At 50.0% G+C, this 20075-nt stretch overlaps 1 protein-coding gene and 1 long non-coding RNA gene across 4 annotated transcripts in view; both read right to left on the reverse strand.

Moving 5' to 3' along the window:
- Positions 1-1303: 1303 nt before the first annotated feature.
- LOC310887079 lies at positions 1304-12398 on the reverse strand. The gene is made up of 4 exons (XR_014575646.1): positions 8178-12398; positions 7551-7704; positions 7357-7435; positions 1304-6734 (listed from the first exon to the last, which is right to left on the reverse strand). It is a non-coding gene; the product is annotated as an uncharacterized lncRNA (long non-coding RNA).
- Positions 12399-16948: 4550 nt separating this feature from the next.
- TSHB (thyroid stimulating hormone subunit beta) overlaps positions 16949-20075 on the reverse strand; it is a 152238-nt gene continuing 149111 nt past the window's right edge. For all 3 annotated transcript variants that reach the window (XM_083812556.1, XM_083812557.1, XM_083812558.1), the window contains exon 11: positions 16949-19949. The gene's annotated coding sequence lies outside the window, so the exon portion shown is untranslated. The remainder of the gene's footprint in view (positions 19950-20075) is intronic.

Raw genomic sequence — 20075 nt, forward strand, 5'->3', positions numbered from 1 at the left:
CAAATGCCCAAGGAGCTCACCGTTTTGCTTGGTGCCTTCCATTTTTCTGAACAGACCCAGAACGCTGTTCAGGTTATGAATGGACCTGGTCTAAGGAATGGGAAGAAAGCAAAAACCAAGGATACCTCACAGCCCTAAATGCCATAAAAAGCATTCTCATTTTAAAACAGATCTCAAAAGCTTTTTTTTTTTAAACTGACATCTGCTAACATGGCAATCCAAGTGCTGAACAGAAACCAACTGAACTAGCCCCTGAAAGCCTGAATAAAAATGAGTAACTCTGGTGCACTCAGCAGGCCTGTAATAGAAGTTGGTAAGATTTTTAGATTTCTTTTTTCTCCAGGGCGCTAGTAAAGTTTTTGCATTATGAGATTTTGAACTCTTTTTGTACAAAAGAATTACAGATGCACTACAGTCACGGTAGCTGGGGGTCTGGAAATACATGCCAACAAGTGTCATAAACTTTGCCTTTGCTGAAGGAAGATAAATACTACAAAGAAAATCTGTCTAGTTTGTTTTACAGGCTTGTCTTTCTCAGTATGGAACAAACTGACCTCCCTGGTCTAACTTTCCAGTTGGCTATTCTGCCTTTGTCCTGGAGAGAAGAGCAAGAAGGGAACAAAATATTTTTGCACTCCAAAAAATGCATTAGAGAAGGATTATCACACCTACCTAAGAGTAATTTCTTGTTTGTTTATAAAGCACCAAGTATTTCTCTTGGACAGTCTCTGTTGCTGGCCTGTTTTGTGCCTTCCATTTATAATGAAGATATTAAAGATGCTTAGCCCATTTTTTTTTTTAGAACAGTGTAAATGGACAGTCAGATGACAAGCAAGAAAGAACACCATAAACTCTTTGTTTTGACCCTGCTTTTTAATCACCCAGCATCACTCTGGCTGTAAAACAGTCTCCGCTGATTTACCTGCTTGTTAAAGCACCCCACAGGCTGAAAGTGTTGTGTGCTAGGTGTCAAATTATATTTAACGGTGCATAGGTAAACCATTCATCTTCCCATGGTCGAAGCACAGAACAGCCTCCTGCTAACACAGCTCATCCTTGCTGCTATGAGAAACCTCATCACCTGTAGGAAAACCTAAAGCTAAGAATTCCAAAGCAAAAGCAGAAAATACACGTTTTGTACTCTTTATATATGAGTGAATTCTAGCTGTTAAATGCTGCCTATATCTGCACTGAGAGCTCATTCTGAGGCTGGAGGGAAGGACACTCAATACCCACCGACAGCAGGAGAGCAAAGATGCCAGCCAAGAAGGAAAAGGTTAAAGCTGAACGCTGCCTCAGCCTCCTCCACCAGCGAGTTGGGGGGTCACCTTTCACCATGATCTCTGAGACTCAGAGCCACGAGTTACCACAGCCGCAAGGTACAGCTGCTCCTTGCTGGCCCAAGCAACTCCATTTGAAGACGTGCCACTTCAGGGACCTGGATTATGACAACCTCAAGATCAAATCAATCTGTTCCTGAAAGCGCAGATTGTCCTGGTGTTTCTGTAGGTGTCAAAGAACAATCCTGAACTGAGGCACTCATATGATCAGACAGTGCTTCAGCACAGATTTGTCTTCAGCTTGACACATCGATATGAAGAGGAAGCAATTCTTCAAAGCAACCTCTCAAGCAGGGATCTAATAAGGTGGCCAAGACAATGTGCTCAGATCTGAGCATGCCACTCTTCAGAGAATCAGTTTCAAGCCTAAGATGTTTCACCCATTTCCCAGTCCCAGAGCGACAGCGACGCCTTTACTCTGAAAGTCTGTGTTCTGCAAAGCCAGGAGGTGACCAATGACTTGACTGAGCAGTCTCCCCCAGCCACGAATGTCACAACCATGAGACATCTGGGACCACTGGAACGAGCTGCGAATAGCCCTGTTCTCCCTCCCAGGAAGAGCTGCTCCATCTTCTGCTGTTCTAAAGAGCCTTTAACATATCAAAGGAAGAGAGAGGTCCACAGAGCAGCTATTTCCTGCTTCCAGAGATCCTGGGGAAGATGGTTCTTGTGCTGCAGTTCCTGAAGAATTTAATGTGCATTAGCAGAACGAGAAAGTAAAGCTCTTAAGCAATTGCTAACCTGTTCTCAGTGCTCACAAGTCCCAAATCACTGATTTTACAATATATATAAACCATGGCAGCTGGCACCTAGCACTGCACACGTTGGCAGTGTCGTCAGGAGCTAGAAAGTCAGGGGTGAGGGGATTAAGGGAAAACCACACATCAATTTAGTAACTTGGCTCTCGTACGATACTTCCTACTGCAGGAGTTTTAGCAAAGCCACTCAGAGGGACCTGCTGGTTAATTAAAATTGGACTTCTGCTGGAGCAGTCAGAAGGCAGCAGTGTATCAGTAGATAGCCAATGGGCATCACTGTTAATTAGCCTGTGGCAGGTTCAGGGTCCACATATCAATGGTTGTGTGTGTTTTTCTTCACTTTCTCCAAACCTGTGAAAAAAATTTCTTATACAGCACTGTACAGTCACACGTTATAGGTGGGAACCAACTGCATACTGCCAGTCTGTATCAACTTCCAATAAGACGGTGTTGGAAAAAGGTGCCTTCAGTGGTCAGTAGCACAATAGCTCCGGTGATGTGTTATTTAAGTGCACTCTTACAGAGGAGTTTCTTCGTAACAGTATGTAGTTGAGAGTGTTCGAGTTTCCCAGGTAAGATTTATGTTTTCTCCTACCAAGCACCAGCTCAGTATGCAATGCTGTGTTAATAACACCCAAGCATGTAGATGTTAAACTGTAACTGCTTTTAAACCTATTTGTTGGTAAGAAAAGAGCTCAATACACCACCTTCACAGGGCAAAAATTCACATGGAAGAGCAGAAAAACCCAGAAGTGCTTCCTGAACTTCACGTTACCAACAGCACCATCAATTTAGATCCTGGCCTGGCATCCAGGATGCACGGTCTGCAAGCACTGCTGCGATGTGGAGGTGCCAAGGCAGGTTTTTGGCCTGCCCTGACTAAAATTTTTTTTTTTTTTTTTTTTACAAACAATACAAAGAGTGTGCCAGGTATGCTGTAATGCCAGCGTGTCAGGTCAATAGAGGATGTCCGAACAACAGAAGCGTTTGTCCTAATTTCTGGCATGAAAACACTTTTACAGCATTCTTTTCACGAAGAAACCCCTCTCTATCTTCTCCAGTGCTCCAGGACCTGCTGCAGCTGCAGCGGCTGCGCATCCCTCATCTTTGACAATTCTTTTCAACAGTTCTGCTTTACCTCGGCACAGTTGAGGTCACTCCTCTTCCTCTTCCAGCTGAGGAAGCAGCTTGCGGGCTCTGCCACACGGTCAGTGCAGAAGCGAAAGCTGAGAACACAGCAGTCAAACTCTCACTGCTAACAAAGCCACCAGGGCTTCGCCAGAGGCGAACCGTACCCGCTCTCCCTCCCAGCTGCGAGGCTCGCTGCAGCAGCCCCGACCCGAAGCGCTCACAGTGCTTTGCTTGGTGATGTCACCAATGAGTCAGAGTCCCCAGATGAGCATCTGCCTTGCCACTCTTTAATGTTGGTGTTGGTTTTTGTTTGTTTGTTTGCTTGTTTGAAACTTATGCAGCTAATGGTAAACCTTCAGGTAAACCACAGATCAATAGGAAGAAGTCCCACAAGAGGGAAGGCCGTGCTTTTCTTCCAGGCAATGGCACATGCTTTAACATGCTGCATTCGACAAAGAAGCTCTCTCCATTTTGCGCAGTGGCAACAGGCACGACTGCAACATACGCAGGTGTAGGCAGCACCTGCAGGTCCCAAACCCTTAATCAATTTTTAGATAGCACCAATTTTTTATGTAGCGGCTTTCCCTTCATCCATAACCCCTTTTTTCCTTTAATTATATCGGGTGGCTCTCCTCCATCGTTCTCTCTGTCATTTTCCTCCCCAGTGTCTGAGCAGGCACTGGGAATCGTTTCCAGAGGAAGGGTACTGCTGAAGCTACAACATTTACTCTCAGGGAAAAGAGAGTATGTGAAAGAATACATACTTCCTTTCTTTTTCCTTTTTTTTTTTTTTTTAATCTCTGAAATCAACGCTGCGGTCTGGCAGCAAATAACTATGGGAGTAATGATGATTCCTCATCCTCACTGTAACGTTGTAGTTAATCTCATAAAGAACCAATTTCCCCAGGCAGTGGCCATTTGAGATGGGAAGGGGCAGTAAGAGGAAGTTTTCCTTAGACTAGCTCTTCCCCCAGAACACCTCGCCATCCAGCAACAAATTCAGTTCACCTGCTCCGCCTGATCAGTCAAACGCGCGTCCGACTCCACCACACGCCACAGCGGTGGTTCTGACGTGGTTTGAAAATCACCTATCCGCAGAATATCTTGGGTTTGTACACTCAAATAACACAGTGTTTTCGAAATAAGGCCCAGAGCTCACACTCCGAGTGCAGCCTAACAGCACCAGAGGGCCGGTAGGCTAAACATTCCCATCCTGGCAACAGTACTGACCCGGGCAAAAGTAAGCATCCCTTCTGCACTTTCATCGTGAACATCAGCATAAGGAAACAGAGACCTCCTCGATCCAATTTTTAAGAAACAAACACAAAGGTCACCCAAGCGGGTTGTTTTCAGCAAACTAACGGAGAAATTAAGGTGACAACCGCGTGCATCCAGAGTTAGTCAGATCCTGAAGGCAGTTCCTTTGGGAAACGGAGGAGCAGCGCGCCAGATGACGGCTACCTTACAGCGCACCCCTTAGAGGCACTGCTACGAAAGGAAGGCAGAAGGTTGGAACTCAAAATAACTCGCAAGGCGCCCATTAAGGGGGAAGCTTTAATTTCCTCAGCAGAACCTCCCCCCTGAAGGCAGCCCAGGGACTCTTTGCTTCCCTAGGGAGACAGCAGGGACGGGGCAGGGCGGTGGGACGGAGGGACAGAGGGCCAGATGGACGGCCAGACGGCTGGATGGATGGACAGACAGCCAGACGGACGGCCAGACGGCCCAAAAGGCCTGAGCAAGGGCTGAGGAGTGGGAGGGAAGGGCACGGCGAGGGGAAGGGCGGCCCTTGGCCTGACAGAGGACCTTGGGCCTAACCCTAGGGCAGCAGCTCCCCATTTCACAGGGCCCAGGGGGGCTGCCTCTAACAGGAGATGCAGGTAAATTTTACAAGCACTGCATCACAAATACCCTGCAACACCTGAACTACTGACTGGGACAGCCTCCTTCCTCACCTCCTGAAAGCTCCAGCTGGCAAACCAAGGACAAAATGAAAGGCAAATGTGGAGGACCTCATAAGATACTATTTTGTTCCCTATGTGCCCACTGCTGGTGACACGTAATGCCTCCTGTTCCCAAACGACATCGGCACGTTACATCTTTACTACGTGTTGAAAGGACTCAGCAACTTGAACACAATTTAGAATTACCAATCCCGGCAGCAGGCTGTACAGCTGAAGCTGCTTTAGCCAATAAAGTGTGTCATGCTGCCCCTCAAAGGTTTCTTCCTGGGAACGTCTGCTGTGACACTCCTGATGTATTACTTCTCGGAATGGCAGAACTGTGCGGGGTAGGCCCCACAGCAAGACTCGTATTTCTGTCCTTCCCTTTCAGGAAAGGATCTCCCACCTTGAATTTATTAATTTTCATGATGATGATACACAAATTGAAGTTTTGAAAAACTGAATGCTGATTAACAGATTTCTAGCACAGCCTGTGCCTCAAAATTCATTTCTCTCCATTCAGGTAATCTTAGTTTCTGAGTTACAGTTACAGTCAGTTTTTTTTTTTTTCTTTTTTGTGATCAGAAGAACGAGGGGACTGGTTGTCCCAAGTCAGCCAGGGAACTTATCTTTGGTCAATGCACCAAGCAACTCAGCTCTCTTGGGGAAACTTAAATAGAACAGGCAGATCTCCAAACGGATAAAAAAAATAAATCAAATGATAAAAACCCAACCGACACATCTGATACCCCAGCTTATTGAACAGCACAAGGGTTTAATCTACAGGCTCTGTCCAAAGCAGCAAGAAGTGACAGATTTAATCCAAACGAGTTGCCCGCTCTCACTCTCTGATCTGGAGATGTTATTTGACAAGCATGCGTAGCAGTAACACTTGTAAATGCTGGGTTACTGCACCACAGCCCCAAATCCCTCATGGGCCCACTAAGATACTTTTACTGATCGATCCACAGTAAACACTCCCAAAAAGATTCTCAACAAGTTAAACCCTGTTTAGAAAGAATCTGAGGAACCTGTCACTGCAGCAACAAAGGGCTGCAATTGTATGCAAAATCTCCAACACCCTCCTTAGCACCCTGCTAGCTCAAGGACTGTGTGGGACTTCCGTGCCCTGAACGAGTCCACCCTGGCCACATAATGCAGATGTAATGTTCAAGAAAGCACATATCGTTATTGAAACTTATCAGATCCACAGCAAAAAGAAAAGCTCACACTTCTGTATTTCTCCTCCTTCTCCATTCACAGAAGGAAGAGACTGAAAACAAGCAGATTTGTGGTTTACATTTACAGTTAATGTGAAAAATGTTTATTTGTGAAATACATCACGTATTGTTTCAAGCTACAAAAAACTCACTCCCACAAAGGAAGGACTTTTTACCTCAGCATGCAACCCCAGTTACAAGTAATTTCCTATCTACCAGAGGCCGCGTTCCCCTGGCACTCAGTCACTCCGCAGCACAGCAGCCACCTTTGTTCTAAGGATGGCAAATTCTAGTTAGAAACGCTCTGTAGAAGAGTGATGTTGTCCCCTTTTAACATGATCCGACCTGCAGCACAGAGAAGGGAAAGAGGGGATTAGAGAGAGCCCAGAATCTGAGAATAATCTCATGTTTTCAGAAAGTATTTCATGTGGTTGAGCAGGGTTTTGCCCATCACGCAGAGTCCTGTTCCTGCCAGCTGCCCCACACTCACAAGTCCCACTCCAGCCACTGTCCCCGTTCCAGCAGCACGCTGTTCCTGCTGAAAACCCCAGCACTGGCCACATATCGTTGCTTCTGTCCACCAGCAGGTGGTAAATAAACACTGCCGCTACCATGGCTCCCTGCTTCGACTCAGAGATCACAGCAAGTGTGAGAATCGCCCAGGGCCACCGGCTTTAGATGCAGCTGAAAGGAGCTGTGACCAGACTCCTTCAGCCAGTGCAGGCCGCCTGTTATTACACTTTTCAAAGACCAGAACTGGTCTCAGGCAGGGACAGATTCTCCTTCATTCAGCAAAATCACCAGCTCAAAAATCATCAGGGACAGAGATGTAGCCAGGAATTGTTCACTGAACTTCAACATCAAGGCTTGTCACATGTTTGGTACCTCTCAGTGCTGCTATCTAGAAGGCTCACCCAGGCAGGTTTCAGACCGCGCGTCACCCGGGTTGCACAGACACATGACATACCCAGCTGTTTCCTTGATTTTGTCTTGGAGTGAATCTCCTCTGCGTCGTCCAGCACCAAATTCATGTACTCGTCAAAGCCCTAGAAATCAGCAACAATGGCAATTAGTTCAGCAACAACACAAACCATCATCAGCTTTGCTGACCCAGGCTGGACAATTAAGACTAATTGTTAGAGAAGTACGATTTTTTTTTACCTTGTGATAGTTTTTCTTGACAAGAAAAAATAGGATTGTGAATGAGGGAAAACAAACTAACGACGTAACGCGGGGTCGTGCTGATGCTCACAATGATGCAGCCTTCTATCCACATGTTCACTTGCTCGTAAAGCCACACCTGGATCCTCGATCTCTGCAGAATGAGGGAGGAGAGTAAATTGGAACACAAACACCGCGAGCAGTTTTGTTCTCTCTCGTGTGTTCAGAAATACCCGCTAACCATAGCCACTATAGCTCCCAAACACTCCAAGGAGCAACTCTCAGGGGCAGTTTCAATTAACAGTCTGACATTTTAGAGTGTTATATGATTGGGTGAATACTACACGTTTGCTGAAGAACACGTTTCCAGTCACAAGGGAACACTCCTGCATGCCCGGCTGCACGATCCCACTCCTGTTAACACGAGGGGGAAAGGCCGGGCTGCACAGCAGCTCCTTGTACCCACCAGCACGCCGCACAGCTCTCCATTCCCCACAAACCTGCCCCGAGCAACGGGTGGGAGCCGAAAACTCAGCAAGGGGGATCTCCGGACCCTCCCCGCTCCCCCCACCCCACCCCCAAATCCCCATCCCCATCCCCTCCCCGTCCTCTCCCCACGGTACTCACGTTCTGCAGGTAGCGGAAGATGAGGTTCTGGGGTGCTGCGTTAAGGGCTCAGCACGGGGACAAGAGCTCCAGGCCTGGGACAAGGCCTCAGGACAAGGCCTCAAACCGTGGAACAAGGCCCCAGGGCCCCGGGACAAGGCCTCAAGGCCCGGGCCGAGACCGCATTGCCCCGGGCCGAGACCCCTGAGGCCCGGGCTGCCCCCCCACCCGCTCCCCCGTCGCCCCCCGGCCGCAGGAAGGATACGATTGGCTGCACCATCACCTTCTGCACCTTCTGGCCCTGCCCACAGTACACCAACATAATTATTCTGCTCCCTCCCGCCCCTACAGCCTCATCATCTGAAAAGATTACAGTCAAAACAATGGCATACACAAATAAAAGTCAAGAGTTGACATAGTAACTCCGAGATTTGGGTATCAACTGTCCGAGAAATCAGAACACCCAAGCTTCACAACGTGCCCAACATCAAGTTGCGCCAAGGGGGGACGAAGGAAGAAGCTTTACGTTTAAGCCTTCAGAGCATCGCTCAATCAGTACGTCAACTCACAGCCACCACAGTGTGCCGATGGACATCTTTCTGTGCCAAAAGGAACAAGTGCTTTGTCCTCTTGATATCAAAGGTAGCCACCTATAGTTACAGAACGGATGCACAAGACCTTAACTCTGACCAGCAGAAAAACTTAGGACAACTGAGTGCAGATCCTGACAATTTCTACCAGTTCAAACTGTGCTTTAAGTCTCATTGCAAAGCCTCAGTTAGGAAAAGGATCACCGGGGGGTATCCAACAAGAAGAAGAGTTTTAAATTATTTTTTTTTAAAACATACCATAGGACTATGCAGTTCAATCGTCAATCATCTTGGAAAGTTCAAGGAGGAGGTCATCCTCATCCTTCCCTGGGTCCAAGTCAAGTTCGGCTTCCAGTCTGCCGCCTGAGATTTCCCAAAGTAGCATCTCAAAATCCTCGTCTACAGATAAGGGCGCGTTGCCTGGGGAACTCAGCTGGCGTGTCCTTGCTTCTTCTAGCTGGGAAGAAGCTGAAGTTGAGAACTCCATCGGCTCCACAGATTCTGCCTGGCTTCCAAGATGTGCTTCAGGTCTTGGCAGAGCAAGGAAGAGAACAATCAGTATATGCCATTTCTTAACGGGAAATCCCTTTTCTGCAAACCGGCTCTTAAAACTGTAGCCAACCCATCCTGCACTTCAATCTTACACAGGGATTGTTATTCAATTAACCCAGGGCTACATTTAGAGCCCAATATATTAGCAGGTACATTTTTCAGTTTGGGGGTTTCTCTGTGAAGCCAGAGCACCTGGAGCCTAGCAAAGATGGTTCAATTTTTGTAGCAAGAGGCACTTTGCCACCTTTATTAATTTTCCTGTAAAAATGTTAAGAAGTCTCCATCTGCAAATATCTGTTTACTAAGTTAGTCATTTTTCCCATGGCACACTCAGCAGAGTTTGCTCCCCAGTACAGGAAGCTGATCTGCATCCATCACTTCCCTCTGCTCTCCCTGCAGTCTTGTCACCTTGTATGTTTGTTGAGGTGGCATTCTTGAGGACCAAAAGGCAGAGGACACTACTCATCATTTATCACCTCACAAGGAAGTAGAAGAACTTCACCTCATCCTCATTTAGGTATTCAGACAGACCAAGAAGGGCCCCGGGTGCCCCGGAGGACCACCCCCAGTGACCCCTGGTGGGCCCCCGGGCGCCTTGATGGACCACAGCCAGTGACCTCCGGCAGGCCACAGGGCACCCCAGAGGACCAACCCCAGTGACCCCCGGCGGGCCCCCGGCTGCCCCAGAGGACCCACCACAGTGACCCCCGGGGGTCTCCCAGGCACCCCGGAGGACCCACCCATGTGACCCGCAGCTGGCTCCCGGGCGTCCTGGAGGACCACCCCCGGTGACCCCCGGCTGGCCACAGGGCACCCCGCAACACCCACCCCGGTGACCCCCGTCCGGCACCCAGGCACCATGGATGACCGTCTCCGGAGACCCCCCGCGGGCCCCCGGGCTCCCCGGAGGACCCACACCAGTGACCCCCGGCAGGTGCCCGGGCCCCCTGGAGGACTCACCCCGGTGACCCCCAGTGGGCCCCGGGCACCTAGGATGACCACTGCTGGTGAGCCCTGGCAGGCTCAGGGGCACCCCAGAGGGCCCACGGGCACCCCGGAGGACCCACCCCGGTGACCCCCGCCGGGCCCCCGGGCACCTTGGAGGCCCCACCCTGGTGACCCTCAGTGGGCCCCCGGGCGCCCCAGAGGACCACCCCTGGTGACCCCCAGCGGGCCCCCGGAAGCCACAGAGGACCCACCCGGATGACTCCCCCCAGGCCCCAGAGGGCACCAGGGGACCAACCCCGGTGACCGCCGACGGGCCCCCAGGCACCCTGGAAGACCCACCCCAGTGACCCCCGGCAGGCCCCAGGGTGCCCCAGAGGACCCATCCCGGTGGCCCCCGGCGGGCCCCCTAGCTCCCCAGAGGACCAACCCCGGTGACCCCCCGGCGGGCCCCCTAGCTCCCCAGAGGACCAACTCCAGCGGGCCTCCGGGCACCGCGGAGGAACCCCCCAGGTGACCCCCGGTGGTCCCCAGGGCACCGATGAGGACCAAACCCAGTGACACCCGGAGGGCCCCTGGGCGCCCCCAAGGACCAACCCCGGTCACCCCCAGTGGGCCCCTGGGCGCCCTGGAGTACCACCCGGTGTACCACCCCCGGTGACCCCTGGCGGGCCCCCAGGAGCCCCAGAGGACCCATCCCGATAACCCCCGGCGGGCCCACATGAGCCCCAGATGACCCACACTGGTGACTCCCGGCGGGCCCCAGGGCAGCCCGGAGGACCAACCCCAGTGCCCCCCAGCAGGGCCCCGCAAGCCCCTGAAGACGGCCGCCGGTGACCCCCGGCGAGCCCCCAGGTGCCACGGAGGCCCAACCCCGGTGACCAATGGCGCTCCCCCAGGCGCCGTGGAGGCCCAACCCCGGTGACCCCCAGCGGACCCCCGAGTGCCCCGGAGGACCCACACCTGTGACCCCCGGTGGGTCACATGAGTATACATGAGTATACACAGGGACAGAGAAATAGCAGGAAACACCAGGGGCAGGGGAAGCAGGACAGAGTGACAGACAGAAGTAAGCAAAGGAATAACCAGGCTACGCTTCAAGGCAGAGGAAGACAAGGAAAGGGACAGGAACTGGGACAGAGGAATGGAGGGGGGTGAGGCAGGAGAAAGAGGGAGAGAGAGAGAGAATCATGGGAGGTGTTGGGTGCAGAGAAAGGCCAGCACAGGGACATGGGGTTGGACTGGGAAAGGGGACAGGGAGCATGACAGATGGACTGAAATAGAGGGGTGAAGAGCAAGGAAGCGCAACCAAAACTGTGGAGCAGAGCGGGATGCAAGAACACAGAAAAGCAGAGGCGGACAAAGTGGAAAAAACTGACAGAAAGAAATTGAGAGATAGGGAGCAGGAAAGAAAGACTAAGAAAACTCAAATACTGCTGGGGCAGCAGGACTGAGAGATGGAGAACTGAAAAGTTCTTAGAGGGAGCGGGCGGGGGGAGGAGAACACTGGAGCACTGAGACTGAGGGGTCTCAGAATGGGACAGAGATGAGAAAGGAGAGAGCAGTGTGGAGCAGGGCTGAGACAGCAAAAGAGCATCAAGGGAAGGGGAGCAAGACAGAGGCACAGAGAGAAAGAAAAAGGTGAGCAAGCTGGACAGAGGGCTTGATGGCACAATGGCAGAGGCCAAGGGACAGAGATGTGCAGACGGGTAGGACAAGGAGTGGAAGGAAAACAACAGCAAAGAGCAGGGCAGATGCAGGTAGTGAAACATTAGTAAGGGGGAGTTGGTGTGTAATTGAGAAAGATGGGAAAGACAGAGTCGTGAAAAGGAGGACATGGATAGAGAAGGAAAAGCCTAGGATGAGCAGAGAGAGGCGGGGGGGGGGGGTGGACAGAAGCAGTACAGAGAAGAAAGAACCTGGGAAAGGTAGCAACACAGAGGAAAAGGGACAGGGAAGAGGATGTAGAAAAACATGTGAATGGGAAGTGGGCGATACAGAGAGCAAACAAGCAGGACAGGGGAGAGGAGTGCAAAGCAGGCCAAAGAGATGGACAGGCTAAGAGAAGACGGGACAGGGAGGGGTGGCAGATGCAAAGGGGATCAAAGGCAGCCTGAGATGCAGAACATAGAGGACATGGCCTCAAGGGCCTGGCGCTTACCGCAGCTCCTGCTCTGGGCAACGCCAGGAGGATTTTTGCAGTTCAGATGCCCCTTGCTCACTCTGTCCCCCAGCTTCATGCTCTGTAAGGATCCGGAGGCTCAGCTGTCACCCAACCAAGAGAATACACAGGGGTGCATCTGCAACAATGATGGTTGTCCACAGCCCTTGAATTTCATAGTAGTCTTTCATAACAAATGAATAATGGAAGAACAGAAAAGATACACAACATGTCCACAAAAGCCTTTGTGGAGAATAAAGGGAAAAAAAAAAAAAAAAAACACTAGAAATAGCAAGCAGCTAGTACATCAGTTTTGTTATCAGAGTAACATTAACATACTAGAAATTTCCATGTTCTTTACCCTTTACATTGAAAATGTCACCCAATTCTGTCAGTGTTGGCCACTAGCATTTTGTAAATTTAAATTTGGACATCTGAGAAAAACATTTCAAGTCCCTGTTATAAATGGAGAAAAGAATAAAAGAGGGGTAAGGGGGGAAGAAGCACAGCATTCCTTTCACCGATAACATGAGCAAAAAGCTCAGGCACGTGGCAAGAACAGTCTTTGAAAGATAAAACAGATAAGTAATTGCATGTTATTTAATCTTATCTACAGAATAAGATGTATTTGTACTTGCTAATTTATTCATGTTTATTTTGCTACAGATACTAAAAAATGTATAAACTGCAAGATTACATTTTGTAACTGATGTGATCTTCGGTAGGAATAGCTGTCTAAAAGAGCAAACAAAATACCATTCATCGACAACCATTTGAACTTTTTTCATATATAAAAGTAATAAAAACATCCCCTGGGATGCTCAACTTCAGAATCTTTCCATTCAACTTGACTGTGGCTATCTTCATCTGTGTCTCCACTGCTAGCAGAGTGGTAGTCTAATACTGTCCAGTACACACTGTAGCCTACTTGCTTATACATATTTATTGCAACCTGATTTGATACTCTCACAAAGAGAACAATGAAAAATTCACCTTTTCTTTCAGAAAAAAAATAAATAAGACACAGTAAGGAAGAAAAGCTAACATACGGGATGCACTCCTTTACCAAGGGACAAATCCATCAGCACAAGTAGTTTTTGGTCACGTGATCAATCATTTACATCAGGTGTCGGGACAAGCCAAACACACACACAAGTGTCAATTTAAAAAATATATTAATTTTTATTTTATGGAAATAACAATCTACAGTTTAGATGCATTTAGATTGCATTGGCTTAGGGACTCCCTCCTTCAAAATGCATAGGGGCATAGGGAAACCAGTCTCAAAAATCTCTTGCCTAACAGGATATTGCCCTTCTCCTCAATAAGTAAGTTCTTCAAAGCATCATACTATTTTTGGATTTTACCAGCCACAAGGGGACTGTCCTATTGGCATGAGTTGGGGACATTTCCCTGGGGGGTTATTTGACACTGAACTAAATTTTCTGCAGGTACAAGTAACCCAGGATGAGGCAGAAAGTAAGCTAAGGTACTGTCTGCAGCACAAAATTTGTGCAATATTGTACCCAAGGGGACCACTCAAAGCCTACAATCACTGAACAAGTACATAGGGAGTCCTATTCAAAATAGAGTTTATGTTTTGCAAAGCTCTTTTCCTATCAAGAAGAGGACTTTTTATTCAGTGTCTTTGCTGAAATTTAGGCTACTTCCTATTCATTTTGGCAAGTTAGCCTTCACAGAAGCCAAGACATTTTAAACTGTCAAGCATCATCAGTAATTCTTGTTCTACAAATACAGGGAATTTCAATTAGGACACTAGTTAATAGAAAGGTCTGGGTCTGTTTCATGGAAATCAAGTACCTAAACCATGGACAGGATTTTGCAGAAAAAATACTTTAAAAGATAAATTTAAAAAGAAGTACAATACTCACTTTTCCAAAATTTCTTCCAACACTTCCATCAACTTGACAGCAAAACCCAACTGTTGAAATTCATGTGCAACAGGGAGAGCAGTAACATGCCCATGACATTCTTCCCTAGCCACAAAGTCTTCCACTTTATCCATTATGGTGAACATCAGCACCTTTGGGATAATGCACCCCCAGATATACGTCTTTACAGAAGAGCCAAACAGTGTATCAACAAATGCTGCAATGACTGTGGTAAAAGCTGAACCAGGGATGTCTATATTATCACTATGATTTAGCAACTCCATACAGTTATGGGTCAAATACCACAGCTTCACCAAGAAGCCAACAAGGACCTTGAAGGTCACATTTCTGTCTGGAGTTCTGTTGTAAAGACCCCCCCAAACAGTGGGAATGCCTGTAGACTATCCTAGAGAGCATTGGACAGACTTGCAAGGCTTTCAGGTAGCGCTAGAATACACTGGGAAGCCTGACAAAGACTCCAAAAGGCATTAGAGCACATGATAGGTCCACAGAAGACCTCAAGGTTGCACTGGGAGGCTTCTAGGGCACCCTAAAGGACACTGGACTCCTTGCAGGGCTTTCAGGAGCCCACCTGGGGTCCCTAGTAGACCTGCATGGGCACTAAAGTGAACTGAGGGACCATGGGAGGCATCTAGTGTTCACTAAGAGGCCTTTAGGACACACTAGAGTACACTGAAGATCTCTGTGAGTCCTCTAGTTGGCACTACAGCATACTTGAGAGTCCTTTGAGGCCTATAGGTGGCGCTAGAGCACACTGCTGGGCGGTGGGAGGGGAGCATTGGAGGCTTCTAGAGTGCACTGGGATACATCTAGGGGGCTCTAGAGCACACCATAGAGCCCTGCAAGGTCTACAGGGCAGGCTGGGGTACACCACAGGGGTCTGGAAGCCTTGCAGGTGTCACTAGACTACACTGAGAGGTTCTTGAAGCCTCTAGGGTACACTTGGAGGCCTCTAGTGCACTGTAGAGTGCACTGGGGGGCCCCTGAGGCTTCTGTGGACACCTAGAACGTATTGGAAGGGGACAGGAGGACTTTGGGAAGTCACAGAGGGAATGGGAATGTCCTGAAAGGCATCCTGGGAACACCAAAGTGCACTAAGAGGGTTGGGGGGCCTGTAGGGGGTGCTGTAATGCCCATAGGCAACCCTAGAGAGCACTGCAGAACCCTGCAGGGCTTTCTGGGGGTGCTAGAGCTCACTGGGGTGCCCTGGTAGACCTGTGGGGGCACTAGAGAAGAATGAGGGGTCATGGTGGACCTCTTGTGTTCACCAGCTGGCCTTTAGGGCAGTCCAGAGCACACTGGAGACCTCTGTGATTCCTGTAGCTGGTGCTAGAGCACACTTGGGAGCCCTGGGAGGCTTCTGAGTGCACTGAGAGACTTCTAAGTGGTGCTACAGTAGACTGGAGAGACCTGTGAGATGTGCAGGAGGCTTTAGAACACAATGGGGCCACTGGCAGCCTTCTGGGGGAGCCCTAGCATACGCTCTAGTGCTCTCTAGAGTGCAGTGGAGGGCTCTGGGATGCCTGCAGAGCAGGCATCTGGCGGGGGGGGGGGGGGGGGGGCCAGCACCGGGGGCCTTTAGAGTGCACTGGGATGCATCTGGGGGATGCTAGAGCACACTGGAGAGCCCTGTGAAATCGACAGGGGGAGACGGAGCATACTGCGTGTTAACCTCCCAGCTATGCTCCCACTCATGCCCGAGCAGTGGCGCTGCTGCGCACAATCATGAGGGGACGCTACTGCACATGCTCGCGGGGCACTGCTGTGTATACTCTCGCGGCAGCACAACCGCGCAGCCCGACTGTCGGCAGTACCGTCCATGTTCACGTACCGGCACTTACCGCGCATGCCTGAGCGCGGGCAGTGCCGCGCATGCTCGCCGCTCTGCCTTTGTTCTTGCCTGCACGATGCGTGTTGCCTCTGGGTCTGCGACCGCCCATGCACGCCGTGCTGGCTCTTGCATGTGCCGCGTTTTGGTCACCAGAGGGAGCAGCGAGTGCTGTGCCGCCAGAGCTATGCGCAGTTAGATGTTGTGTTTGCGACTTCTGATCACAAGGTGGCAGAAGGGAGTTTGTAACAGCTACTGCGCATGCGTGCCACGCAGCACTTTATCTGGTTCCCGATCTGCTTCTAACGATTTCAACGGGAACTGTGCAGAAAAAGACACCAAGCTGGTGGGAGATGCACCTCTCACCCCTGTCTCAGAGGAGAAAAATCACCCCTTGCCGTGTGTGGCTACGTACTGGCAGTAAAGCAAACGACAACTACTCATGGCATGCACTGGAAACTACAGTGGCTGGCTGGAAGCCTGGTGCCCAAAGACTACAACTCCCAGCATGCTGCAGGACTCAACATTTTCTGACCCTACAGCAGCACACACCCCCACACACTCCATTACTTGCTACCAGATGTGGAATCCATGCAGAACCTGCTGTGACACCTCTTACCTCTGTGTCCATCTTGGCACAACCCGCTCTGTAGCTTCTCAACCTCTTTCGCAGCCTTCCCTCAGTTCAGCCGGTCCCACAGCTGTCCCCCAGGTGGACCCAGCGCCTCCTGTGCCATCTCCACAACCCCCAATAGTCTCATGAAAGCACAACTGATTCGCAGAAACGGACTCTACAATCAGTAAATTGTAAAGTAGGTATGTTTATTCAGCACTGGGCAGCATGGGGGGTAGTCCCACCAAAGTCGTGCGCACCCTAACGCGGCAACTTGCTTTGGTTATATAAAGAGTTACATATGCATGAAGTTTCCCAGTACGCCTATACATATGCATGACCTGTCCCCGCTTAGTATTAAAATTAGCTCCAAGAAGTCATTTCCATAAACTCCTCCCGTCTGCGCTTGCGCAGTGCCTTCTGGTGGTGAGTGCTGAGGGTCGTGAGGATGAAGTAAGATCTCTTCATCAGGGTTGAACTTTTCACCTCATCTCCTTGTGCATGCTCTCTGAGCCCTTGGTCACAATCTGGGCCATAAGGTTGGTTTGGTCCGGTTCTCAGGCTCTGAGGGGCTCCTGTTATCTCGAGGCCTTGCATGTTTGACATTCTTTATCTTGTCCTTTTATGAACAGTCCTCCTTATCTCTGAGCCCCTGGTCACAGTCCGAACCATAAGGTTGGTTTGATCTGGTTCTTGGGGGTCTCAGGGGCTCCTGTTATCTGGAGGCCTAAGCACAGCACAGGCACAGTACATCGCAAATGTAGCACGTATTAAGCAATGAGTGTTGCCTACATATTCATTCTTAATCAATCACTCTCTAATTTCTAATCCCATGTTTCACAACCGCACTCACCTTCTCCCTGACTCTGTCCACAAGAGCTGGCAACTACTCCTTTGTCAGAGAACAGCTCCAAAGCCCCTTTACACAGCGGGGCCATCCCCTTCTGCCTCCATCAGGGGCTCCTCCAGACCCATCCAACAGCTGCCACCCTTCAGGAATGCTGGGCCACCACCTGATACATTCCCACACCCACACATGCACTATTTAACCTGCTTCCCTGAACATAGTGACAGCCACTTACTCTGTGCAAAGGGACTGCAAACACAGTCAGGAGTGCAATAAACAAAGCAGCTGTTTATTCATGCACATCAGTGCCTGGAGGGAGGCTGCTGCGTGTCTGATGGCCCCTATGCACCCATTTCCCCCCATTTCACCTCAGAAATCAGCATTGGATGAGCACTCATCTGTCCCATGCTGACCTGTTGCTTTCTGTTACCACGGACTGTAGAGCAGGGCTGGAGGAAGGAAAAATAAGGCCAGGGAGCAGGACAGAGGCGTAAGGAGAGAAAAAGAGAAGCACCAGCTAGACAGGTGGGTATAGCAAGAAACAATGGGTCAGGCAGCAGGACAGAGGGATTTGCAGGGGAAGATGAGACAGATGCAGATAGCAGTGATAGAGGAAGAAAAAGGGAAAGAGAGGGGAGTAGGGAGCCAGAAGCATGGATGGATAGGTACAGTGGGAGACGGTGGATGTTGAAGAGGCTTCTTTCTTGGTCTCACTGCCGGCTTCCTCCTTTGTAGATCCAGTTGCTTGGCTGTCATCCACCTAAGAGAATGCACTGGCATCTTATAACTCTTATAACATTAGAATTCATAGCTAACTAGTGTCTCGCACATACTCAGTATGTAACCATACAGCACTTTTAGTGACATACACAGATCATGCCATGCATGCCGGTGACCCAGTCTGCTGAGGACGGCTAAGAGGGATCCTTCTTCCCCCACAGACAACAGCTTTCTTGTCTGCAGGTGGAGGCAGCTTCCAGCCACACCCACTTCATTTCAGTTTTCATCTGCCTTATTTTTTGCTGGTCTTATTTTCAGCCACAGCAGTTCCTGTCAAAAGTGAGCAATGACTCCACCTTCGCCGTTTGATCTCATCAATGTGTATAAGTACCTGAGGTGTGGGAGACAGAGGGATTTGGCCAACCTCTTTTCAGTGGTTTGTGGGGATAGGACAAGGGCTAATGGCCACAAGATAAAGCACAGGAAGTTCCGCACCAACATGCAAAAGAACTTCTTCACAGTGAGGGTGACGGAGCACTGGAACAGAATGCCCAGGGAGGTTGTGGGGTCTCCTTCTCTGGAGATATTCAAGGCCTGTCTGGATGCCTACCTGGGCAGCCTGCTCTAAGGAACCTGCTTTGGCAGGGGGGTTGGACCCAATGATCTTTCGAGGTCCCTTCCAACCCCTTCAATTCTGTGATTCTGTGATTCTGTTTCACTCATGCCACTACAACAGGGAGGCAAAATCCTGCAAATCTAAGCCAGATGGAGTCGGTGACATCCACAGCAGAGGACAGTATAACTTAGCCCTCACTGCTAGCCCTGAGAGAGGAAGAGAACACACAACTGTTATCAACAGGTATTATCCAAATCTATTTTAGGCTAGCACCCTTCCTTCTGTATGAGTTTCTATACTGTTCTTCCCCGAATTGACTCAAACCTGCTTCAAGGTTGGTCCTGGAGCTAGAGGCAGCCATGCAGGGCAACCAGTGTTGCGGGAGTCTCCATGGAAGCCCTGAGGAGCTGGGGAGGCATTCAGCATCTGTAATTGTTGGGGGAGTGGAAGAGACTATTATCTTCTTCCCATCCTCCCCTCTGCCAGTTCTCCACTAATTCCCTGGGGCTGCCCCAACTTCAATTGACAGGGAACCTGTCAGAGTTTTCCCAGGCAAGTGTGCCTGGCAGACCCAGCCCACAGGCCACTGTACACCCACGCTGCTCTGGGGCTCCTGGCTCTCTGTGTGCATGGCCACCCAGGGCTGCACAAGCCCATGGGAAAGACCCCAGCAGTGGCTACCCCTACCCCACAAGCCCTGCCCACACCCAGCACCCTGTGCCCTGCAGTCCCCCGGTGCCTCTCCATCACATCATCCTGGGGCAGTCAGGAGACACCCCTGAGCCCGTCACCACCAAAAGGTCTCGCTAGCCGCACTGGTGGTCCCAACACTTACCTGGTGCCACTAACACTGATGCTGAAATGAAATGCTTTCTTAGTGCCGCCATGCTGCAGAGTGCAGCACTGCTACTGTGCATGAGCAGAGCTGGGTGCTGCAGTTCTGTATTTTGGGCATGGGGAAGCAGTAGCGATCATGGCAGCACTACTTGAGTTATGTGTGGAGCAATCCTGTCATAATGAAATTCCGGGAGAGGTCCTCAGGATACAACAGGGGTGAAAAGATGCTATAGAACCAGGGGAGGACTGAGGGACACAATAAAGGGTTTTGCAGGAGTCAACAGAAAACTGTAATGG

The sequence above is a fragment of the Anser anser genome, assembly GCF_964211835.1.
Source record: "Anser anser genome assembly, chromosome: 27".
NCBI classification, from domain to species: domain Eukaryota; kingdom Metazoa; phylum Chordata; class Aves; order Anseriformes; family Anatidae; genus Anser; species Anser anser.